The sequence below is a fragment of the Nylanderia fulva genome, unplaced genomic scaffold (assembly GCF_048542155.1).
Source record: "Nylanderia fulva isolate GAGA-0341 unplaced genomic scaffold, ASM4854215v1 Scaffold16, whole genome shotgun sequence".
In the NCBI taxonomy this organism is placed as follows: Eukaryota; Metazoa; Arthropoda; class Insecta; order Hymenoptera; family Formicidae; genus Nylanderia; species Nylanderia fulva.
The window spans coordinates 1,601,662-1,625,605 of record NW_028189835.1 but is presented as its reverse complement, the minus strand read 5'-3'; the positions used below and the strand labels follow the sequence as shown (position 1 = coordinate 1,625,605).

Below are 23,944 nucleotides of genomic sequence, written 5' to 3'. Positions count from 1 at the left end.
CAGAGAAGACACCAAACCATAAAGGTAAATGCCCCATATTGAGATCGGGCTATTGTTCGCGTAAAGGACCCGTTTCAACCCCCTTCTTTCTTTCAATCGAATCCTGAAAATATACCTACATTTATCCAAGAGACACTTCAATGTCAAGGCTTTGTGACGGTTGTGGGATGAATATTCACTCGATGTGTTGAGAAGAAAGAGTAAGCAAGAAACAAAGCGATTTAGTAAAACTAAAAAAAAAATATATATAAAATATTATATTGCGAGGGAACGCATTCGATCTATTGCTAATACGAGAGTTAAAGGTTCTTATTTTTATACACGGCACACAATCCCGGCAGCTAATGAATGCCTCGTGTCAGGCTGGAATGTTAATCGGCTAGAATTCATCAATCACTACTACGAAGAAAATATGGAACGATGTAATTTACGAAAACTAATCAGATAACTGCGCGTTATAAGAGCCAAAGGATAGGATAGATATAACTCATAATTGACATAATTAGCATATTGCAAAAAGCAGCGAGGAGAGATATTGTTACCCTCTTACCTCTCGTGTAGCATCTATCTCGCGTAATCGATATAGGCCCGGCTTTCTCTCTCCCTCTCTCTTTCTGGCCGATGAAATTGATGATTATCCCCGGAATACATCCGACGTTTCGAGCGCGCGAAAAACAGTTTCTGCACTCGCGTTATCTTAATCATACGTAGTATATATATATACATATATCGTCTCAGAAGAATGAGCGATTATCTCGTCTCGTAAATTGAATATTACGCGTGTAGCTCGCGAAACCCATACCGAGTACAAAAAGGAAAAACCTTACAGACAGTCGCGCTGACATGTACCTACATACTTTCCCGATCGGGGGGACGCTTAAAGTGGTGCGGAATCCGCGGAATCGGGTCAATAGTTTCGTAAGACGGCTGCGTGTGACGAAGAAATACGGACAATAAACGCGCTGCGAAGGAGAGAGAGATGAAAGTGGCAGCGCAAGGCAAGAGAGCTATATCGCCGCCGCGGTTTTCTCGCGGCATGGCACTCCTCGCCGTCGGCGAGTTGGCAGCCAGAGCCAGGCGGAGGCAAGCAAGCGCAGGCTGACTGGCTGGCTGGCTTGACTGGCTGGCTGACGGTCTGCGCGCACCCTCTCCCTACGTGTGTCACACAAATCATTAATCTTGCTATGTTTTCTCGCACATTCGAATGTGGATTTAGACTCTCCGAGAGAGAGAGAGAGAGAGAGAGAGAGAGAGAGAGAGAGAGAGAGAGAGAGAGAGAAAGAGAGACAAGGCTCTTCGCACGCGAGGATCTCTGCAAACGTACGTGAACGCGCGTCCAACCGTATCTACGGCGGCCGTTTGTCTCCGTCGAAACCGTCGCCCGGGTTTCGAATCGGAATATGGTTCCGTAGAGAGAAAGAGAGAGAGACCGTGGAAGACGAGGCGACGTGAACGTCCGGCAGCGAGCACATTCGCGATCGGAACGATAATTCCCTGCGTTGCGGGATATATCGAGTATATCTTGCGTTCATGTTGGGTATATATGTATGTATCCCTCGATACCTTGTCGACGAGACGATGATGCTTCCTGCGGTGCATGCTTGTAAGGCGTGATCGGATCTTGCACATCGCTTCCATGTACGTCACATTATTAGAAGTTATTCGAATAATAGACGTCAATTAAAGAAATCATTTGCTGGTGTAGGTACAATTGAATTGACATTGTATACAAGAATAATTTTCATTCGGTTATTGTAAGTAAATTATCATTCCTTGTTCGCAAACTTATGTACTTTCTACAGAGATCAGTGTCTGCACTGTAGGAAGATGTTAATATTTTATTTATATACATAAATGAATAATGAAACGAGTTTCGCTTACATTTCTTGTTCTTTCACAAATCGTCCTTTTAAAATAATTCTAAATCATTATATTTATAAAAATATTACAAGTTTCTTGCTTTTATGCCTTTTCAGATGGAGCCTGCCACCTGCTTCGATATTTATTTGTGATTAAGCCATTAATAAAATGATTGATTGATATAAGCTGCGAAAACATGGAATTAAATCAATCATGGTATGTTATTAGAATAATTGAAGTTGCTTTATCATAAAGATTTAAAGTAAAAATTAAGATACATTCGGATTAAACTCATTATAAGTTTTCCGTATATTAATTTAACATTCAATGTGTTTTAAGTTTAAGTTTTGCGGGAGAAGCTAAATATAATTCCACAGTTAATATCAACAGATTCCTTATGACACCTTTTCTACATGTTTTATATATTTGCATATGGTCTTGTGTGTATGATTTATCTAAAATAGAAATGAATAAGACGAGAGAGAAAAATTAACAAGAGAGAACAACAAACGTATTTTCAAACAAGAATATATACATAAGTCATATATCTCTGTAATATGATCAAACGTATTTTCAAACAAGAATATATACATAAGTCATATATCTCTGTAATATGATCACATATTTGATCACGTTTTCGTATAATATTATTTATATATCTTTATGCATATGTTTGTAAAATTTCGATTTAATTGATTAATATCTCTATATATAAATAGTTTTCAATTCTTTTATTTTTATTGCAAATTATTGAGATTGAAAAACTTGTCTTTTTTAAAGAAAAAAGTATATATGTAATTTACTGCGTTGTATAAAAATTAATACCTATTCAACAGTATAGGCTACGATGCATAGGAAATTTTTAATGGAAACTTCTCTAACGAAGCACCAGTTAGGAATCGCTGATTTATGCGAGGCGGCAGCGTTTTTCCCCGTCGTGTCATTATGAAACCACTCATTTTTTTTATCCACTAGATTATGCTACGAATGAAAAGTGGGCAGTCCACTCGATTAGTAATTACACCTGTGTATGCACTTCATTAGCACTTATGAGTAGTTGCGTAACGACGACTGGCATGTCATTTTAATATGAACACGATCAGAGATTAATGGATTTGCCACAGCCTTTACAGAAAGATTCAAGAAATTGTGCATCCGCATCTGATAGATGTCCATTCAATGAACGGCTACATTGTAAAGAAATAAGACATAAAAAGTATACGATGCATGTATATGCGTAAACGACATAGAAAAAAAAATACATGCCGTTCTCTTTAGATTGGAATATTAAACACGATATTCATACATATATATAGCGTATTTGTCAGAAAGAATCGCTCAATTAAAAATACGATGCAACTGATATTCGTTATAAAGAAAAATGAAACACAGTATTTTAATATAGTTCTAAATAAATTGCACATTATTAATTGCATTTTAATCTTTTTAATATAAAAAATATATTAAAATTTATATACACATTTTTGCATGTAAATAAAATTCGAAGTTAATAATTGCATCATCGAATGCAAAAAAAGCATAAAGTGCATATAGAGACAATATTTAGATTTTATAAAAAAAAAACAATAATTAATCACAGAAAAATGTGTATATAATACCTAGAAAAAGATGTTTAAAATATTTGTTTAAAGAATCTCTTTCTTGCAAAATATTATTAATCAAATTTTGCTAAATAATGTTTTTAATGCACTCGCACGCTGTGAAAAACAAATTATCTATTTAATTGAATAGTGCTGATAATTAAACTTTACATTTTTCGCAAGAATATTCTGTTCCATTCTAATATTAATAAATAACGTAAATAGAATTTGAATTTACCTGTACAAAGTACGAGGAGAATGTGCAACTTAACGCGATGTGTTGGTGAACTTATATGCAACAGGTCACGCTAGACGTAGCAGTTCATCATCGACAGTATACCAACACGTACATATATGCAACCAAGTCCATGGGCGTAATGACGTTCATTAATTCTTTTTCACATTTGTTATTTTTCTGTCACTATTAATATACTCGTCCATAATATGCACGAGTGAATTCAAAGCTAGATATCCCTAGCGGTCTAATTATATTCGCATCTAATTATACAGTCATGTAGGCCAATCTCCGCGCAATATTATATCCATATAAATTTTTTTATAATTCTCATTTGATTTATACGATATTATAAATTCCGTTATAATATAAGTCGTCAGTTATCGCTCGCTTTAAATCACTACATGTAAAACAAAACTTGCGAAATATAAAAATACTGATAACATTAATATGTTTATTACAAAACATCGGAGATTATAAGACCGGTATTTAAATATTCGAATTAATAGTACAATTTATGTTATATGTTGATTTACATCTATAATTCGATTAACATAATCGCTCAAAGATCACCGTTGCTTTGTATGCACCACACAAACCTCTCTAGAACCGAATTTGTCGCCTCTTATCAAACAAATTCGGATCTACAGGGTAGATGTAGAGCATTAACTGGGCTTTCTCTTGTACACGGCACATCTATTGGTTATTTATTCGTTTGCTTTCTTTAATCTTTTAAGATACTGCTTAACATACGTGCCGGTCTTAACTTCTTTGTCCGCCCAGTATGTGATCTTCAGTAGAGACCTCTTGTTCAGGTACCATTTAGGAACCTGAAAATATTTCCCTATTAATATCAGTTTCTGTAATTTTGACTGTAAATACATTCATAAGCATAATTTTTTATTCGTTTCTATTATAGTCAACTTTTCATACGCGCTAATGCAAATATTACTATATAAATGTTTCCGTCTCGTTAGAAATATATTGCGTATTCCATCGAAGTGTCGCAATTCTTTATATAAACATGCTTTTATATTTTTAACACTTTATGTTGTGTATTAGAGCACGGTATATATTCACAAGAAATCAGACTATTGTTGAAATTGTAGATTATCTAAAGATAATCTAAGATTGTAACGTGTTCGTAAGCTTACAAAGTGCTTAGTCATACGAAAATAGCTTAGGTCACTCCTAAAGAAAGTAAGGCAAAATCCATTTTTATCAAACTCTACGTAAACTTTTATATATCGTCGATAGAAATATCAAATCAACAAGAAAAACTAGTATCTTACGTTAGCAATTAATATTTTACATGCAATAATTTTTCGATAAAATTAAATTTTTTAAATTATTTAAAAATGTAGATAGAAAAATATTAGAGCAAATTAATACGAATCTATAATTATCAGTGAAAGGAAATTTCTTCTCAATTATATATGTTTGACTTTCGTGCGATTTAGTTTCTTAAATCGATTAAAAACGCGTTGCTTTTTTTCTTGTCATTCTTACTTCTTTTAAAGACTGCTGTCATTTCTCACATAATTTTTGCAACACAAGAATATGCATTATGTTTTGTTATTCAAATATACTAGAGATTGTACAAATAATATATATTATACAGGATGTCCGGTAACTAACGGACCAACGATTACAAATGGATTCTTTGGTCAATTTGGGAACGATTTTTCCTCAGCGAAAATGTCGAAAAAGGTCATCATTTTTTACAACTTTCTAATATTTGTCATTATGTATCATTATAACTAAGCCTCAAATTAAAATTTTATTATAATAAACTCTACCTGAAATTAACTGAAGAATGTAATTATGTTAGACTTTTAACTCCAAAACGTTTAGTTTTCAAAAAACTCATTTTTTTCAATCGCTTATAACTCGAAAATTATTGACTTCTCAACATTTTTGCTAAGGAAAAATCGTCTCCAAATTAGCCAGAGAATCCGCCCTTAATCATTGGTCCGTTAGTTACCGGACACCCTGTATATAATAGCAATCTTTCTCTCTCTATTATTTAATATTATAATTTTAATTTGTTCCTTTGTTAAAGAAAATCTTGCAAAAAAATTATATATTCATATATAAGTTATGTAAATCATATAATAATGTGTACACACACAGAGGTGTATGCAATCTTAGCTTTGCGTATAATATCTGCAACCCGTATATGGATGATTGTTTCGTAATGCCTTCTCAAAGACCTGCCTTAACAAATAATGTGCTAGGCACAAACATTGGAGCAGTTTCTTTCAGTATTTAGATACGCTGTTATAGATAAACTCTGTTATGTCACTTGACACGCATCGTAAGTGAATATCGTACTGGGTTATCTCGGTGACAATGATCACATTACACCTGCACTACCGATGATGATTGATGCTCGTTCCTGGGATCGAAACCACCTGAGCGTTAACGGCTCAAGGATGACACAGCTGAATGTAGCAAGGTCGCATTCTCCTTGGTTTTCTTCTTCTTCTCCTTCTTCTTCTTCGTCTTCTTAGCGGTACAGCTCCTTTTATTCCTGTACGTGTCGATGTACCTTTCATTTCCAGGTTACTTGGTCATGTCGCGCAGATCGTCTACATGTAAATAATGTGTGAAAAAGATATATCAATATTTTTGTCACAATAATATTGATTTTACAAGAAAAGTGTGAAACATATTTTTTACAAGACAATATGTTTTGGCTATATACATATATCGTATATCGTAGATAAACAGAAATATGTATATCGCAAGGATTTAATGCACATGGTTATATTGTTTAGTAAAAAGAAGTAGAAAAAAATGCGACGACCACCTTAGAGAAAATGTATTACAATAGAATTAAGTTTTGTTTTGTTAAGAGAAAGTGAGGGATTTGAAAATATTATTTGAAAGAATATTAGAAGTCCCTTCTTAAAATGGTGACGTTAATCCTTTTATTTTTTGCCTATGGCTTCCGAATGCGACCACCTCAGAGAAAATATATCACAATACAAATTAATTTTCTTTTGTTGAGGAAAACTAGGGGATTTGAAGATTAGTAGGAATCATAGAAATCCCTTTTTAAAGTGATGATGTTAATCCTTTCATTTTTTGACTATGGCTTCCGAATGTCTTCTTAATCCGGATCTGAAAAACCTGATTTATTCAAAATATTTCGCATTCTTCAGCTTGTCAGTTACTGACATAGAAAATTGTGTGTTTTTGAGAATCTAATTATTACTATATGTGATATATAAAGTCTTCTCTTAAATATTAAAATTCTAACAAAATAGAAGATGCTTAATTTAATGAATTAAAAAGAAAATGACACTATTATATTCTAAAATTATATATAGTATAAAACTAGTAAAATAAATGTTAAAACAAATATTTGAAATTAAATTTATACTATACAATTTACACTGTGTTATTTGATCTTATCGACATTGTAATTATACTAAGTTACACAGTATAGTTTTAAAATTAAATATATTGAATAAAAATATATAAAATTTTATAAAATGGACAATTATTGAGTAATATTTAAAAAATTTTTTTCATAAAGAATTAATTTAATTATTTCACTTTATAAATAGACGTTGCTTTAATAATGATGTTCTTGACTTTGTATCTTCATCTCGCAACTGACTTTACCGACATGTTGTAATACGAAGATACTAAAAGTCCCTAGATGAAAGCTGCAATTTTATTATATTTTATTGATTTTTTAAAAATTATATAATTTTAACGTGTATTCCTTAAGAACCTGTTTGTTTATCGAATAAACATATTAAAACTGTTTATATTTACCTTTTGGAGTATAATCGATTATACATATATGTATTTAGGGTTGAGGTGTTGATCTTTGTCCCTGGAGACAGCCGTAGAAAAGGTCATTGTAGATGGGGATGATCATTTGCAAGACGAAAGATTATATGAATTTCGTAAACAAGTCGTCCTCTTATTGATCCAAGCATTCGTTCCCAAGACGCCATTAGTGAATATCATTTATAATATTCGCTTATGTCTGCAAGCCGCAAAAAAAAACTATTCTCTTATACTTTTTCTACTGTGCATAATTTGTGATAGTTTCGATGCCAATTTCATTAGTTTTTATCTGACTAAATTAAATGAGTTATTATCAATTAGATATTTCAAAAGATTTACAATATATATATAATATTATTATACGACATATGTTGAAATATAATTATATAAAAAAATTTATATAACGTCAAGCGGATTGCAAAAATTAAAAAATAAAAAAAATTAATTCTTCAATAACTCTATACTTCACTTCATTAAAAATTTACAACTAAGCGCAATTAGCGGATTATTTTTCCTTATGAAATATATAAACGCAAAGTTGTTTCACATATAAGATTACCTGTAATTTTGTAGCAAACACGTCTCTTGACATAATACTTTTCATTAGCGTAATATATTGAGCTGTAATAACAAAGGAGAATAATGTATTCTTCTGTAATTAGACATTAATTTTAAATATTCCATCATTGCTTATAGAATCGAAAGCTTTACCTCGTATGTAAAACGTCAGATGCAAAATAAGCAAATGTTTACGGAGTAGAAATTCATAAATGTGAAGTAACTGCGTTGCCGGACATCATAGTTGCTGTAAAAAAATAAATAATATAAATTAGTGAAATTTTAAAAAAATCGGCAATTTTAAGTGATATAGTTTACGTTAAAGAAGTGTAAACTATATCACTTAATATATATCTATTTTTAATATATATATCTATTTCTATTCCGTAAACATTTGCTTATTGTGCATCTGACGTTTTACATACGAGCGTAAACTATATCACTTAAAATTGGCGATTTTAAGTGATATAGTTTACGCTCGTATGTAAAACGTCAGATGCAAAATAAGCAAATGTGTACGGAGTAGAAATTCATAAATGCAGAGTAACTGCATTGCCGGACATCATAATTGCTATAAAAAAAATAATAAATAAATAATACAAATTAGTAAAATTTAAAGAAAATCGGCAATTTCAGTGATATAATTTACGCTAAAGAAGTAGATACCTGCAATGTGAATCTAGCTCGCGGATGCGTTTTAATAGGAGAGATGAAGAGCATTCGTAGCCTCGTTGCATGATACTCTCCAACACAAGGAGAGAATCTCCGGCTTGTTTCATGGCCGGACGAGGAACGTCATGGCTGAAGCAACGAATAAACCAATAAACGGGGCAACCATCTGCTTGCCAGCCGGCATCTTTTCCTTCCCCCTCGTTTCCCCCTGATCGTCCCTCGGCTTCATTCTTCTCCCCTCGTGTTTCTTCCCCTTCTCTCCACCTCCCCCTCTTTCTCCCCCTTCAGCACCATTTTATGCGATCCTGAAATGAAATCCACGTGAGGGCTCACAGCATCCGTGTGGAACTCGCACGGCTTTTGTGCCGCGATAATAAGCGAATCCACCTACAACGGCGAGTCTTCATCGGAGCTACGAAGATACAATCGAGCCAGAGAAAAATTTAGGCAATAAATACTATTCTTCTCATTAAATATTATCATTCTCATAAGTTTAGAATTAATGCAGAAACATTTGTGCGCAGTGTATCTCATGTTGCTGTCTAACATATTTATATGTTTAAAAGATACTTTCGATACATTTTTTCTAAAACTATATATTGTAATTTATTTAGAAAAAAGGAAATTAAAAAGAGGAAGCAGAATTATATTCATTTACCGTGCTTAGTAAAAGTTTTCATGTTATGTATTAATTAAAAAAATATATTAAAGAGAAAGCAGAATTATATTCGTTTATCGTGCTTAGTAAAAGTTTTTATGCTGCATATTAATTAAAAAAAAATATACAAGTTTAATATATAATTATGAAATGTAGAATGGAATTATACGAAGAAATATTCCAAGTGAAAATAAAGTCGAAAGAAACAGCAATATACAAAGGACGTATATAACATGCAGTCTTTTAGAATCTTGAAGACAAAAACTCCGAAGAAGTTAAGAATACGCAGCGGGTCGGCTAAGAAACCGAAGGTCAAATAGGGGTTGCCATTATCCAACGCCTATTACCTACACCGGACCCTGATACCTGCTCCAATACAGAGAAGAAAAAACGTTAAGCGTAGACGTTGCTACTTTGTATGGAGAAATTTCAAATAATTTTTCTGGCAACCGAACGGAACCAAAAGAAATATAAAATTTTCGTAAAGCTATATATTTATTTTGCAATAAATTGTTCAATATTTAATAACAATTAATTGGAATATATTATGTGCCTCAACTTTTAAATATTTGATACAAGTAACAGATCACTTAATATATATATATATAAATAATTCTTTTGTAGAATTATATAGATATAGATATATGTAATATTGATTTAATAATCTGGAATTGGCTGCATAGTTGCCTGTAAAAGACCTGATTAACAAGACCTTCTCCCATGTACAAATGACACAGCATGACGTCATATCTTGCGGAAATGTGTTAATTTATGATACCGGTACTTTAATTCAACCGCAGTAAGAACGACTAAATTGGACGGCACATTAATAGGCTTATAGTAGAAATTTATCAAGTAAAATTTTTTACATATAATGTATCAAGCATAATTTTGTTTTATTAAAATATCAATATAATAATTTTATTAAATTGCCATCTAAAACCGCAAGACACGAATTAAGAAATGAATAAATTATAATAAAATAATCTCATTAAATTAATAATAAGCCTTGTAAAATATAATCTTCAAAGATCTTATGAAACATCTCAAGCGTGTAGAGTGTTTCTTTAATTACATTTTAAATTGTATAAATTTAATTATCTCTTATTCTAATGTATATATAAATTTAATAAAATATTATATTTTAAAATAATGTAGATAACGAGAAAAAGGATAACAAACAGATAACAGAAAAAAGAGAGACCAGTGTACACGTGTTTACCACGTGCTCTGTTTGGTAACATCCCTATTAAATATATAGCAATCACGGTGATCGTACTTTTTACAAGACAGACACAAGATCGATCACTTAACACTTTGTGTCGTGTCACGCTACCTATTGTTTTCATTCACGTGCCATTTCACGGTTGCATTTAATATTCATATTAAGTTTATATGTAAAAAAATTCTTTACTTCCTAGAAACAAATTTTTTGCGAATTTCATTAGAAATACAGAATAAAAAATTTATAAATGACAAATTTCTGAGAAAATTATCAATTAATTAAAAGATTTTAATTGTTCTCCAATAATATTATGTCATTTCTTATTTTAATTAAATTTGAAAATAATTAAAAAAAATAAATAAACAACCCAAATAGTTAAAAAATTCGATATAATGCAGTTCAATCTTTTTGGTACTCAACAAGTTTAGAGATTGGAAGGTTAGATGTGGAATGTGGACGCCGTATAAGTCCTTGATTGGATTCATAGCCGGTTTGTTCTCGTATACACATGCTCACTTCAAATTTTATAGCTTTTGTGGAGAACTGTGGGGAAGACGGTTCATTAAGTGAATGCGTTTACCAGATGCTTCACGAAAAGATGCACAATATACAATGCATTAATTTTGCTAGAAATATATACGCAGAAGAAACTTGATTTATATATTTTTTGTTACATATTTTTAGCTATGAATCATGTTTCTGTCTAATATTCCGAAAAAAATATAAATATTTTAAAATCAATTAAAATAATACTGAATTGTGTTTGTTAAAATAATATAAAATTTATAAATTATACTGGAAAGAATGCAGAATATCAAAATCACAATTGAAATAATAATTTGTCGCTACTCAACGTTTCTTTCAAGAGGAAACACCGTGCACAGACTCTGGATAAATATAATATAACTTACAGGAAATAGCATTTCTCTTTCTTCCAAAGATTACATTGATTTTATCGAATTCATGAACTATATATATGGTCGAAAGTTCTTTTCATTCGCGAGAATAGAGATTTCTCTTACGGATCCGTCGAGGAATTTCGCGCAAACGCCGCGAGAAAGATTTCCAATTTTGCGATTGTAAATGCGCACTGCTTCGCGAGTCGAGCGAAATGAACTGAAATGGAATCGTGTGTTGTACGGGTGAGGAACACAGTCGCAAATCGATCGGCATCCCGCCAGATTGCGAGAGGCTATACGAGAGGGAATACGCGAAATCCGCCACCGTCGGCGCCACCGCGGCGGTGCCTAGCCAGAGTGTTCCTCGTCGGCTATCGACATCACGTTAATATCTATTTTCCTCGTCTGAATACGTCAATACAGTAGTCGGTCTGGACACGTTATGTAAAATGAGAAAGGCATCGGATGTCGAAAAATCGTTCTGCGGTTTCATACGGTCGATATTAAACTCCGAGAAGGCGCAATCAATGTATTTTTGGCTGTTTTGGATGCATATTTCTAGAAATTAGGAAAATGAAGGAATTTTACATCCTCTCCTGCTCCATTTTGATTGTTCATTCAAATGGAAATTTTTGGAGACCATATTGTTATTTAATATAAGAGAAAGATAATAATACATATGCAATTAACGCGGTATTATGCATTTTGAATTTGTGAAGCAATCAAAACACATTTAATTCTAATAAGAGAATTATATTTATCATCTTCATAGAAAGTATCGAATTTTCAATGTAAATTAGTTGCTATAAATTGCTAAACTGTCGCGATTTATTTTTTTATTTGAAACAAACATTTGTTTGAGGAATAAATAAATTTGTTTGATTTTGCATTTTTGAAAACATCGCAATATTTTTATATCAATTAACAATATATTCTTTTAAAACAGAAATGATTTTCCTTTCCACGTTTTTGAAAAATTGTGTTAGACAAATATAATATTGTTCGTTATTGTATCATGGAATTGTGGCAGATCATTTTTCCGTTTCTTTGTAGCCATTTTCAGTTCTCATTCGATAAAAATAGACAGTGTCAAGGACATGTAGAATACCGATATGATTCACGTATATTAAAATATTTTCTATCTTATTTAACACCAATTAAACTAACAATTATACATTTATTAGAGAAGCAAACATGTATATATTTTATCTTATCTCTATGGAGTTTAGACTAAGCTATTAGCAACTCTCTTTAGTTTGACGCGTCACTGAAACATTGCCATTTGTTCGCAAATAACAATGAATTAATATCAATGAAAAAAGAAGAATAATAGAACGCAAACTCACCACCAATCATGCGAGAATGTATCTTCAACACATCACTAATTTTCTACGTACACTGGTTTGATCACACGACTATCAACTATTTTTTCGACGCGAGCGTGCAAGCGTCCCTAGGAGAACAAATCTCCGAGTTGGGGATGAAATTGTGCGCACCGAATCGACGCTGGGCGTCGCCATCGTAGGGATGGAATAGGGCGACGATAAGGTGGTGAATTCAGAGTTGGACTGGAGGGGAGGATTCGAAAGTCGAGCAAGGAGCCTCGTGTCCGACCGCTGCTACGGCGACCTGCAGACTGTTCAGTCGAGCGACCTCGGCGCTCCTCGCTTACGAACAGTCATTAACATAAATTATCTTCGGTGACAGTTACCACCCCACCACTCTTCTCTGTCGTGTATCAGACGAAATAAACTGGACACGACGTTGTAACGCTGCCGTGCAGATTTTCAGATTTCTTTTCTTACTCCGTATATTTATTTATTTACTCCGATATTTCGAAAAATATTAATTTGCATTCTCTACATACACAGTATATAGAACAGCAGATTTTCTTAATTATTCAAACAAGCTCTAATAACACTCTATTTTCTTTCTTGTATTTAAATAAAAAAGTATTCTGTTTTTATATAATTTTTAAATGAAAAAAAAACACATGTATAAATTATATTACAAATGATAAAGACAACTTATAATTATTTTTTAGTATCGAAAAAGTAGCAATATTTAATATACACATATCTTTTTCATATTAATATTTGACACTATCAAATTTACTTGATCTATGCATACATAATTTTTTATTTTTGTCTATTTGTATATTTATATTTAAAAAATATTTATACATATATAAGTTTTTCTCTCTCATACTTTTTTTTAACAATAACTTTTTAACTTCAAAGATATATATGCCTACTGTATTGTACATCGGGTTTATTGTGAGTTGGGTTTATGGTTTGCCTTAAAAAGGTAAGAATGTTGCGTATACTGCGTGACAAAAACTCTACCCTACAGGATGCTACACAATGCTATCCGGTATACCTGAATGTTTCTTAATGCTAAAGCAAACGTAAATTAATCTGAGAATTTGTATCTATAATATAAAATTAAAAATGTTCATAACATTTTGTTTTTCTTTTGCAATGTAAAAAAGATGTACATTGAAAAAAAATCAATGCACACAAAATCATCAAAAATGTTGAGTTTTAATTTATCTTTATATAACTGTATTATTTTTTAGACAGAGAGAGAGAGAGAGAGAGAGAGAGAGAGAATAATTTATAAAAATTATAACTATTAATCTCAAAATAAATTACATAAATTAATTGCACCTCACGCATAATTATAAGATATAAAAATATTATTACTAAATGTTTTTAAAGTGTGTTTATTAACATGTTAATAACATCTATAACTGTGTGTGAACATCTATAACTTTGAAAATTTTAATAAGATTTTAAAAAATTTATAGTGCTTCCACGCGACATACCATGATCTTTACGAGATGTGATACATTTGGGCTGCGTTCAAAAACTACATACTCGGTGTGGTTTCGAAAATTTAAAAATTTTTTTTTTTTATTTTAAAATTTCTTTGAATATTCTTTTATTCAGAGAAAAAATTTAATATTAAAAAAATTATTATTTATTTATAGTTGAATTATTTTAAAATATAAATATACAATAAATATATAATAACGTCATAACTTGTCTAAAGATTTAAACTTGTTTCAGTAGAACCAAGGACAAACATTCTCTCTGGTAGAACTAAATTCTACAATTCGTTGATATCAGGAAACGCACTAGCGTCTCGCTAAGTTATATCTTTCATTCGTCGTTTTATTTACTGGCTATCGATAGAAGAGAAAACTATGTTGCAGTAACCTGATTCACATTCTTCTTGTAACTTCTTCACGTTATATTAGCGTTGTCTTTACAATTGCATTTTGTTTTACCACAATTAAAAAATATATTTAAAAAATAATTATAAAATAATTATAAAATTATAAACTTTATATGCAAACAATACACGTAATGATAAATAAAAGTAACTATTAGGAAGCTTTTACTCCAAAGATATATTGCCGACATTTGAGATCCACTATAGTGACTATTGGGACCGAATATAACTGAAGGTTAATTATCATATGAAAATTAAATTGCAGGATTAAATTAGATTAGGTAAAATTTAAAAAAAAATTCGATTAGTATACATTGATGATAGTATTATCTAATCGGAAGCAAAACATATAAAAGATAAATATGGATAAAATCTTTATACTTTCAAGACCTGTATGTAATGTAATGTGTGTGCATGTGTGTATTGGTGTGTAAAATGGCTTGAATACATTATATAATTATTTTAATCTCTATACTCTCTTCTCTAACTCTATTACTATAAGAGTAGATTTAAAAATTTTCTAAAATTACTGTATTCATATTTTAAAATGTTTTAAATTAAATTTAGACATTTATATTAAGAAAATAAATTGTTTTTTATACAACAATATATTAAATAAATATATGATTTTCAAAACATAAGTAGTCAATCCAATTTTTTGATTAGAAAAGAAAGTAGAAATGTATTTGATTTTAAATTTATTATTTGCATGCTACTTACAAAGAAAGAATAAAATAATATTAATTATAAAAAAATAAAATAATATTATAAATTAATAATAAAATAATATTAGTTATTCAAAATGTATAATATAAAACTTTTATAATAAACATTAATACTTCTCAAAGGTGTATCTGAAGATCATAAAAAATATATTTTTCTAAACCAACTATATTTGTATTCTTTTCGTAATACAATAAGTAAATAATTAAAATATAACACGCACTTTTTTATAATTATTTTATAACTTTTCTTTCTTAATAATTTTTGTAAAAATTACAACTCTTCTCCCTTCTCTTTCTACGCCAATGTATTAACTGCAATTCACGCGTGGCAAACTCCACCCTTTGAGTGGTAGGCTTAACCAGCAAAGGACCACCTTTCTCATCACCATCAACCCCACTTCTTTTGGACACAATTTGATTCATGATGGCTGCGTTTCGCTTCTATCACCATCTTCCATAAGGTCTACGAACCTTATAAGACTTGTCGACCGGTTTTCCAAGTAGTATCGACAGATTATAATACCGACATTACGTTCTTGCGACTGATGGTGTGTTGGAAGAAACCTTAAACCATACTGTTCAGCTATTTTTCACAGATGGCATAGTCTCCGTTTTGTAAAAGCAGGAATCGTAACATCCGGTCGTAACATCCGGTGATTTAACCGAATTAATATTCTAAGAGCATGTTAATATTTTAAGGTCAATATGTATGCATCGAGAGAAGCAGTCTTAACTTTTTTTTGTGAGTAATCAACACATGCAAACTATACATGTAATACTTCATATAATGAGAGAATGATAAATAAATACAAAATATTTTTTTATATTCTATATTCGGATTTTCTTCTAATACAGTTTGGCGTTCTCGAGCGATTTAGCATATACTTATGTATATATCTATAACATATCATATTATAATAATTCCTCTCGACTCACTACGTGTAGACGTCACATCGCATTTGCAGGCACTATGGTGCACAACCTCGCTGTCTGTCTTACAACCTTTGAACTCCCATGGGTCCAGTATTCTGAAATATATTTCTGTAACTGATATTGGTTTAAAGTAAAAAAGCATTTTTTTCTTTTATAGAGGACATGGCATCAGCTAAATTTACAAAATGAGATTTTATATAACAAACATCTAAAGAAGAATTTATATGAGAAGATTAGGTATATAATTTTATTTAAAAAATTTAGGTACGTACTCCACATATATGTGTATATACATATATACAGAGTGAGAAAGAGAGAGAAAGAATCTGTCTCTCTGAAATCTTAAATAAAAAGTGAAAATTTTGAAAAAAATAATGCTTATAAATTATTATACAACATTTGTCATTATTTATAATAATTTAGGTATCAGCAACTATGTAGCAATCGTTCTGACAATTTAATAAACATTCGTAAAAAAGGGGAAGTTGTGTTGACACCTTGATAACTTGTGAATCAATACAGTGAGCTTCTCAGAAAAATAATGATGGAATATACGGAGTTGTTTGCGGGTAGAACTTCCCCATGCTACTCTTCAGCTTGGAAGCTGCTACCAAATCTCAGCCCGTCACTACCCGTGTGATTGATATCTACCTTCCCCTCTTCTTCATCCGTACAATTCGCATCACGAAGAGAGAAAACTATTTCGTTTCTCACTTTCTTTTTCACGATCAAACTTCCACTCCCTCCTCGATCATAAAAAAACTCACCATTTTTCTTATCGCAGTTCTAATCGGACAATAATAAATAACAATTAATAATCCAACGATAAATATAACGATAATTCAACGTCGTTAGGCTTGTCGTCAGTTCGCAAAATAAAGTAGTTGCGGCGAGGCAATAAATACACGTTTGTGCAATATGCGGCAATTATGATATTGTGTCGAATATATTTTCTCTGGAAATAGCATGACGAAAACTAGCACGCTTCAACCACTACCCTCGCTGCCAGTTTCAGGTAACGCAGCAACGTCGGCGAGTTAGGTGAGTAGGCGATGGAGTACCAGCCGAGTTCTGCGGCCGTCACGTCAGAGTGACGAGTGCCTTCCCCTACCAAAGCCATCCACCCAACGTCGGCCACCCAACGTCACCCAACACCACCGCCGCCACATACCCTCGCAGGGTACCCTCGGAGGAACCGCGGAGCAGCACCCCCTTTCACTCTTTGCTTCTCTTCGGCCTCTCTTCCTTCAACTACGGCCGACTAGTAGTCGAGGAATTCGAGTTGCTATAAATCTCCCTTGACGGGCGCGATGCCAACATGGCGAGGAAGGAGACCGGGACATGGGTTGCGGAGAACTGCGAAGAGAGTGAGAGAGAGAGTGAGAGCAAGGGGTGATGGAAGGGGTGGCGGTAGATAGGCGGCGGAATGGGGATGCTAGAAAGGAAGGGAACGCTTCTCGCCATACCAGGAATTGTAATAGTTTTGCTAGAGGGGTTAACGCGAGGGGTGGCGGCGAGAGAACACCCCCGCGAGAATAGAAAGAACCCGAAGATCGGACGATGTGGCACTGCGTCTTGGTGGTGCTACGGAAGCACGGGGGAGGATGTCTCCGCCTTTGTTAAGGTCTGTCACTCAAGATTCGCGCGGGGACGCGAACGAACCCTTCCGCCGCGGTTTCAAAATTGTGAAAGCAATTCTCGCTGTCGCCCGTGACATTTTCTCGCTGGAAAGAGTTCTATGAAGATGTGCGTTTATACAATTTTTCAAAAAGATAAAAAAAAAAAAAGGAAAAATGAGATCGAGACACTTGGCAACTCTATCAAATAATCTTGACGTTAAGTTGTTGCAAATACATAGAAGTAAAGAGTTTGTTATTAGTAAATTTTCTTTTCCTTAGTTTACATATCGAATGGCAAGCTTCAAATACTTCTGCAATTTAAGGAGAGTATTATTAACGACTTAGTAAAACTACTTTCCCCGAAATGAGTTTTTAATCTTAGAGCAGAGAAATAAAAAGAAATAAAGCACAAACAAATTACGATAAGAGAAACTGGAAGTAGACATTCTTAAGAAGCAACAAGAAGATCGAAAACTTTCCAGGTGTCGACTGCATCGTCGTCGCACGTGAACTATGAACTCGTCGGTGAGTTCATCAAGTAAGTTGGATTGAGGCAAGTCTTGTTTTCTTTGCCGCGATTTAGAAGCCCGATAAGACCGCTCATGATTCGACTAGCGTTCTATATCTATCTCCTAATGATCCGTCGTGAATGGCGAGCACCTTTAATTTACCGATGTTACATCGATAAAGACGCTTTATCAGCTGTGTCATAATGGTATCTAAATTTAAATTTTCTTCGAATTCATTTTTCGAATAAAATGTAGCATTCTCTCTTTACAAATACATGTAAAAATCTAGAAATATACGTGTGTAGTTGAATGAGTCATTTATTGTGTCATTTAAAAAAAGAAAGTTTAAATTTACAACATGCAAATTTATAACAAATCCAATTCTTTTCCTGTTTTACAGCAGGAAGAATCCCTATAGATCTTCTTGCTTTCATTGATCTAGACAAAACACTTTTCCATATAGTTTTGCATAATTTTGCTAAATTAAGGTCTACTGGTGCCAAAAAGAAAATGCCTTTGTGCCAATGCTTTTCTTTTGACAAATTTCAGACAATTCCATGCATGCAGAAAAATACAGGAATAATATGATTTTAGTTTAATAGTTTCCGAGAAAAATGTACTGCCTATACATGTGAACTATAACTTATGAATGAGTCATTAAAAACGTCAACGTTCTTTATAAATTAAAAAGTTAATTTATGTCGAATTCATATATATATGTATAATATTTCGCAGATAGAGAAAGTGTGGTCTAATGATTGTTAAAGTGTACGAGATATTTAGAACTAGCGATAATTCATAAATATGAAGAATAAATCGAATTTGCAATACAAATATTGTTATTGTATCGATGAATGGAATGCGTGCATTTCCCGAAAATAGTGTCTCGAGACTACGAAGAGCATGCTTGGGGGGGGCATAAATCAATTAAATTATAAATTACTATACAGAAGTTGAGCAAAACGACCACCTGTTGAAGATAGGACAAGGAAAGTAGGATGAAGGGATGAAGTGGGGTAGCTATCTCGTAAATTCTGTGCTGCTACCTACCTGCATCCTATCTGCACGTATAGAATACCGCTTGCTTTTATTTCCGCTCTCTTTTTTATATCGTAAGCTATTTCTAAAATATAATTTTCATGTCGATCATTTGCATATATTAATCGCTCAATAAATATATTTATATAAAAAATCAAATTCTGTCAACATTTCTCGACATTCTCTCTCCCTTTCTCTCTTTCTTTCTCTGTCGATGTATATAATTACTAAAATACAATAATAACATATATGTAAGAACAAATAATGAATTATTTAAAAGCTGTATGCAATTTTTAATCTTTATGTTATAGAAATACAATTTTTGCAAATAAAATATCAAACTGCTCCAAAAATGTCAGATTTCATGTATTCTGTTCAAATGCAGATATAAGATTATTCGTATATAATTTCGCATTTATCGATAGCTTAATTCTCTTATTCCAATTACAAACTTTCCCGTCTGACTGTGCTCGGTCGAGACAAAAATTTGCCTAATAATTTTAATTATACTTTAATCAGAGCGGAGCGACTCCCGCGGCAATCCACGTCGTTTGAAAACTTGTTAATATTTCAACTCTAAAGCAGATTTGGTAGATAAGCGTATAATTGGGAATGCGAGGAAAGTAGTAGGTACGGACATTGAGAGCTGCCAGGGATGATTAATTCTTGTCGGAAAGCGCCTAGACCCTTTGGAACTCGGTTGTAGCGAGTCCCCCACCGATCCTCGCTTTTCCCATTCCACGTTGGTCCTCCTCGCTCTTCATACAACCACCTCATTCCTCTCTCGCGCGCACTCAACCCTCTGAACCTCTCTTACCACCGGCAGACTTTCTCGTTTCGTTTGTTCTCCGCCCGTGTCATTCGTTATTACATCGTAGAAACTCGCGGATATTTGGAATTCCAAGTGACGTCTCTAAAGGGAGCCGGTGCTTTAACCGATAACTCGGTTTCTTACCTTAAAGGAAACTATGTCCGACGCTACTTTTGTTAATATCTTCAATTGGACACAAGCCTAGCATATTGACGTTGTGAAACAATTTATATTCACTGGATATATAAGTGTCTATGTATGTTTTAATCACCAAAGGAATTTAACATTGATGAGGTGCTTTTTGTTGTAATTTCTAAAAATATATTATAGAGGTAAAAAATATATAATAATCGTCCCTTATATAATAAAGTCCCTTCAAAATTTTTCCTTAAAAATTTTCTCTTAAAAATTTATACTAAACTAAATAAAAATTCTCCTGTCTTTTAACGCAAAGTGTGTATATAATATTTGTTTAATGAAATTCGAAATTCTTTCATATCTCGAAAATAAATTCGCTTTATTCAGCAACCTGTTCAGCGATGAAAGTATGTGTTAATATAACTCAAACTAAATTTAGAATTTTTTTATAACTATATGAAAAATTTTTCTTAAATTAGGCATTTATAATATATCGAGCTAGAGCTTAAAATCCTTTTTTGCCAGTAAAATAAGTATGATTAATTTTTAAAATCTATATATAATAATGTGAAGATAAGTACCGGTATATACATATATCTATATAAATGCATAAATTATTTTGTTATCAATTGACGTTGTGTTTCGTATCGGCGTATTTCCGTTAGACCGGGCAAATCTTATAAAAGTAGTTCGAGAATCCGTTTCGTCTCAAATTCGAGCTCGTCCGGTGGCCCGATCCTGCAAGAACCGAAGAAGCTGCACACGCGTCCGATATCGGCTGCATTTGCATAAGGCTATCGTCTTTCCTTTGTTGCGGACTCGCCTCCCACGTACGTGGCGAGGCTGTCACTCAGAGTTTCTCAGTCTTCTCTGGGCATCGGCCGCGGATCAGTACTTCACTCTATCTCCCTCTCGGCATTTTCTCCTCCTTTCTCCTTTTTTCTCGATTCCAAACCTCCCTGCAGCATGCAAGCACCTATATACACCCTGTCGTTCGCTACCATGCCTGCATTCCTGCATACTATTACACTGGGCTGGGCTTACACATTACGTCTGCGTAACGCTCACTTACTTGTTTCAAGTAGAACCATGCCTTATCGAATATTCCATGGAAATTTTTCCGCGGGATCTGTAACAGAAATACTAGGAATCGACCATCAAGAGATACGCAAATCATCTTTCGATATGCATTTCAAAGAAGACGCTGCATGTCAAGCAAGTGCAAAAATATCAATAATCATTCATTATATCGATAGCAATCATTAAATTAGGAGAATCGAGAAATGAATTCGAAAAAATGTGTATATAGATTAAAGTCATATTAAGTGTGTTGAAGAATATGATTATTGCTAAATAGTTGATAACACTTTCTTGCTCACTCGTTAGTATAAATGTCTTTCACAATTAGAGAAAATTCGTAATTTGAATCACCAGATAAGCATATAATTCAACATTTGTTTTCCTCCTCGTCTGATATTCGCCACTGAAACATCGACGGACCGTAACGTGGTATCGAGATGAGAATCTTGATATCTTAGGGCGATAGCCGATCGAGGTATTTCGGGCGATCACGAGTGGAACGGCTAACGTAAAACGTATAAAACGGAGGCAGCGATCCCGTGGGGTGTTTCACTAACGCGTGATACTCCGCACTCTTGGAATATAGCCGCTCTCTTCTTGCGGAGATCTTCCACGGTGGTTCCATCGCGAAGTCGCCTAAACTGGGGATGGAATGGAACGTGCTTCGTTGCGGATATATACTGGGGACACGAGGGGGAAATGGAGGCCGCATTAATAAAACATTAAGGTTTTGTAGACGATGTATCGATGTAGTGTTTATATTATCTTCTTTGATGTCGACATGTGAATTGGACAGATTTGTTATTCAGACTCCGTACATAAAAGTGCTGAAGTCTTGCTCCGCTCTCCGTTTGTGGACAGGGCGGGTATCGACGACGACGACGACGACTCGGACATCGGACGGACATACGGATGGACAGACCGACGGACAGACGGAACGAACGTGAGCGCGGATGGATAAACGTGAAGCCTGTTTCAAGTTTTGCGCTCCTGGATCCCTGCCACGCTTGTCAGTCAATATACGCGGATAGCTCGCCCGCTCCTTTCTCTCCATGTATTTTCAAAACCGCCTATGTATCCTGCATTCGAAATACTTTTCCGTCCCTCTCTCACGAGAGAGGGAAAGAGATGAATCTTTTTACGGAAGACAAAATTACTTATAACCGAAGAAGATAGAAGAGTCGTATATAAACACAGAACGAACAACTCCTTCGTCACAAGTCTCTTTCGCTGCTAAACGTTTCCGTGTCGAATTATACCCGACATGATTGCTCGATAAATCCCGCACCTTGAACAAGACTTAATTTCACAATAGACGACCCACGCGCACTCATTTCTCGGTGCCCGCGTGGTATCGACATTCTTCGCGATGTCATGAGCCCCGCGATTCCTTCCCTCCCTCCTCGTCCCCTCTCTCCTCTTCTTCTTCCCCACACTCGCCACACGGTACCGTGATCCCGAACCTTGACTCTTCATTAATCACCCCGGTGGTATCAATGACTGACTGAGTGACTGACGGCAGGCGAGAGGTATTATATACCTACGGTGTTCGCGCGAATGCTGATGCTCGTCGTGGGGATCTTTCTCGTCTCTGATAGACTGACGAGAGAGGCTTGTCTGAAAACTTTCTTGCACTTTCTCCTCCCCCCTTCCCCCGCATTCAGCTTAATAGCTTATTCAAGAAAATTGCATTTCCTTGTAATTCCCTCCGTGTCAATTCTCAATGCGAAACAATATACGCCTACGTACATATATCGTTGATCGAGTAAATCACGAAGATTGTTCATCGTGATTGTGATTAATGTGAGTAATTCGCGATCAGCTGTTCTAGACTTCTACCTTATTTTGCGAAGAGCGGGAAGGGTCTCCAATCTAATCGTGACCTTACGGTAGACTCTACTGGCGCCAGAGGTTTACTCTTCATTTATACGGTGCTCCGTTACGGACTATACACCGAAAGTCACGGTTCACCTTCCCGCAATCTCTGACAAAGGTGCACGAGCCGATCGAATATCCGCGGCGTCATCGTCGGTAGCTTAGTACGAGATCTCTCAGACGTTCGAATAAGTCCTGTGACGGATCATGACTTGCGTTAAGTCCTGTCTTCTCTTGTTTTCTTGTTACACGACTCCTGTCCGCTTCGATAGTTTTCGAGGGTGTGACGCTGCTTTATCACACACACACATGATGACCCTCTGCCGCCGATACGTGATCTTTATCGGCGCCTTCAGATTGAATAAAATGTCAACTGGCCATGGTCGAGTGTACATTCTATACGAATCTAAGTTCACGTCACGTTTAAAATCTTTGCCCGCGAGATTAATTAACGTACGTGATCA

At 34.0% G+C, this 23,944-nt stretch overlaps 1 long non-coding RNA gene across 4 annotated transcripts; it reads right to left on the bottom strand.

Annotated features, from left to right (window-relative positions):
* Nucleotides 1-4,348: 4,348 nt before the first annotated feature.
* LOC114940343 (uncharacterized) lies at nt 4,349-13,135 on the bottom strand. Of its 4 annotated transcripts, none has more exons than XR_003821434.2 (7): nt 11,528-11,817; nt 8,728-9,038; nt 8,215-8,308; nt 8,063-8,124; nt 7,486-7,702; nt 6,031-6,287; nt 4,349-4,526 (listed from the first exon to the last, which is right to left on the bottom strand). It is a non-coding gene; the product is annotated as an uncharacterized LOC114940343 (long non-coding RNA). The 4 variants fall into 4 exon arrangements; XR_003821435.2 differs by having other exon boundaries at nt 6,064-6,287; XR_014924275.1 differs by lacking the exons at nt 4,349-4,526; nt 11,528-11,817 and adding an exon at nt 12,862-13,135 and having other exon boundaries at nt 5,111-6,287.
* Between the last annotated feature and the right edge of the window lie 10,809 nt (nt 13,136-23,944).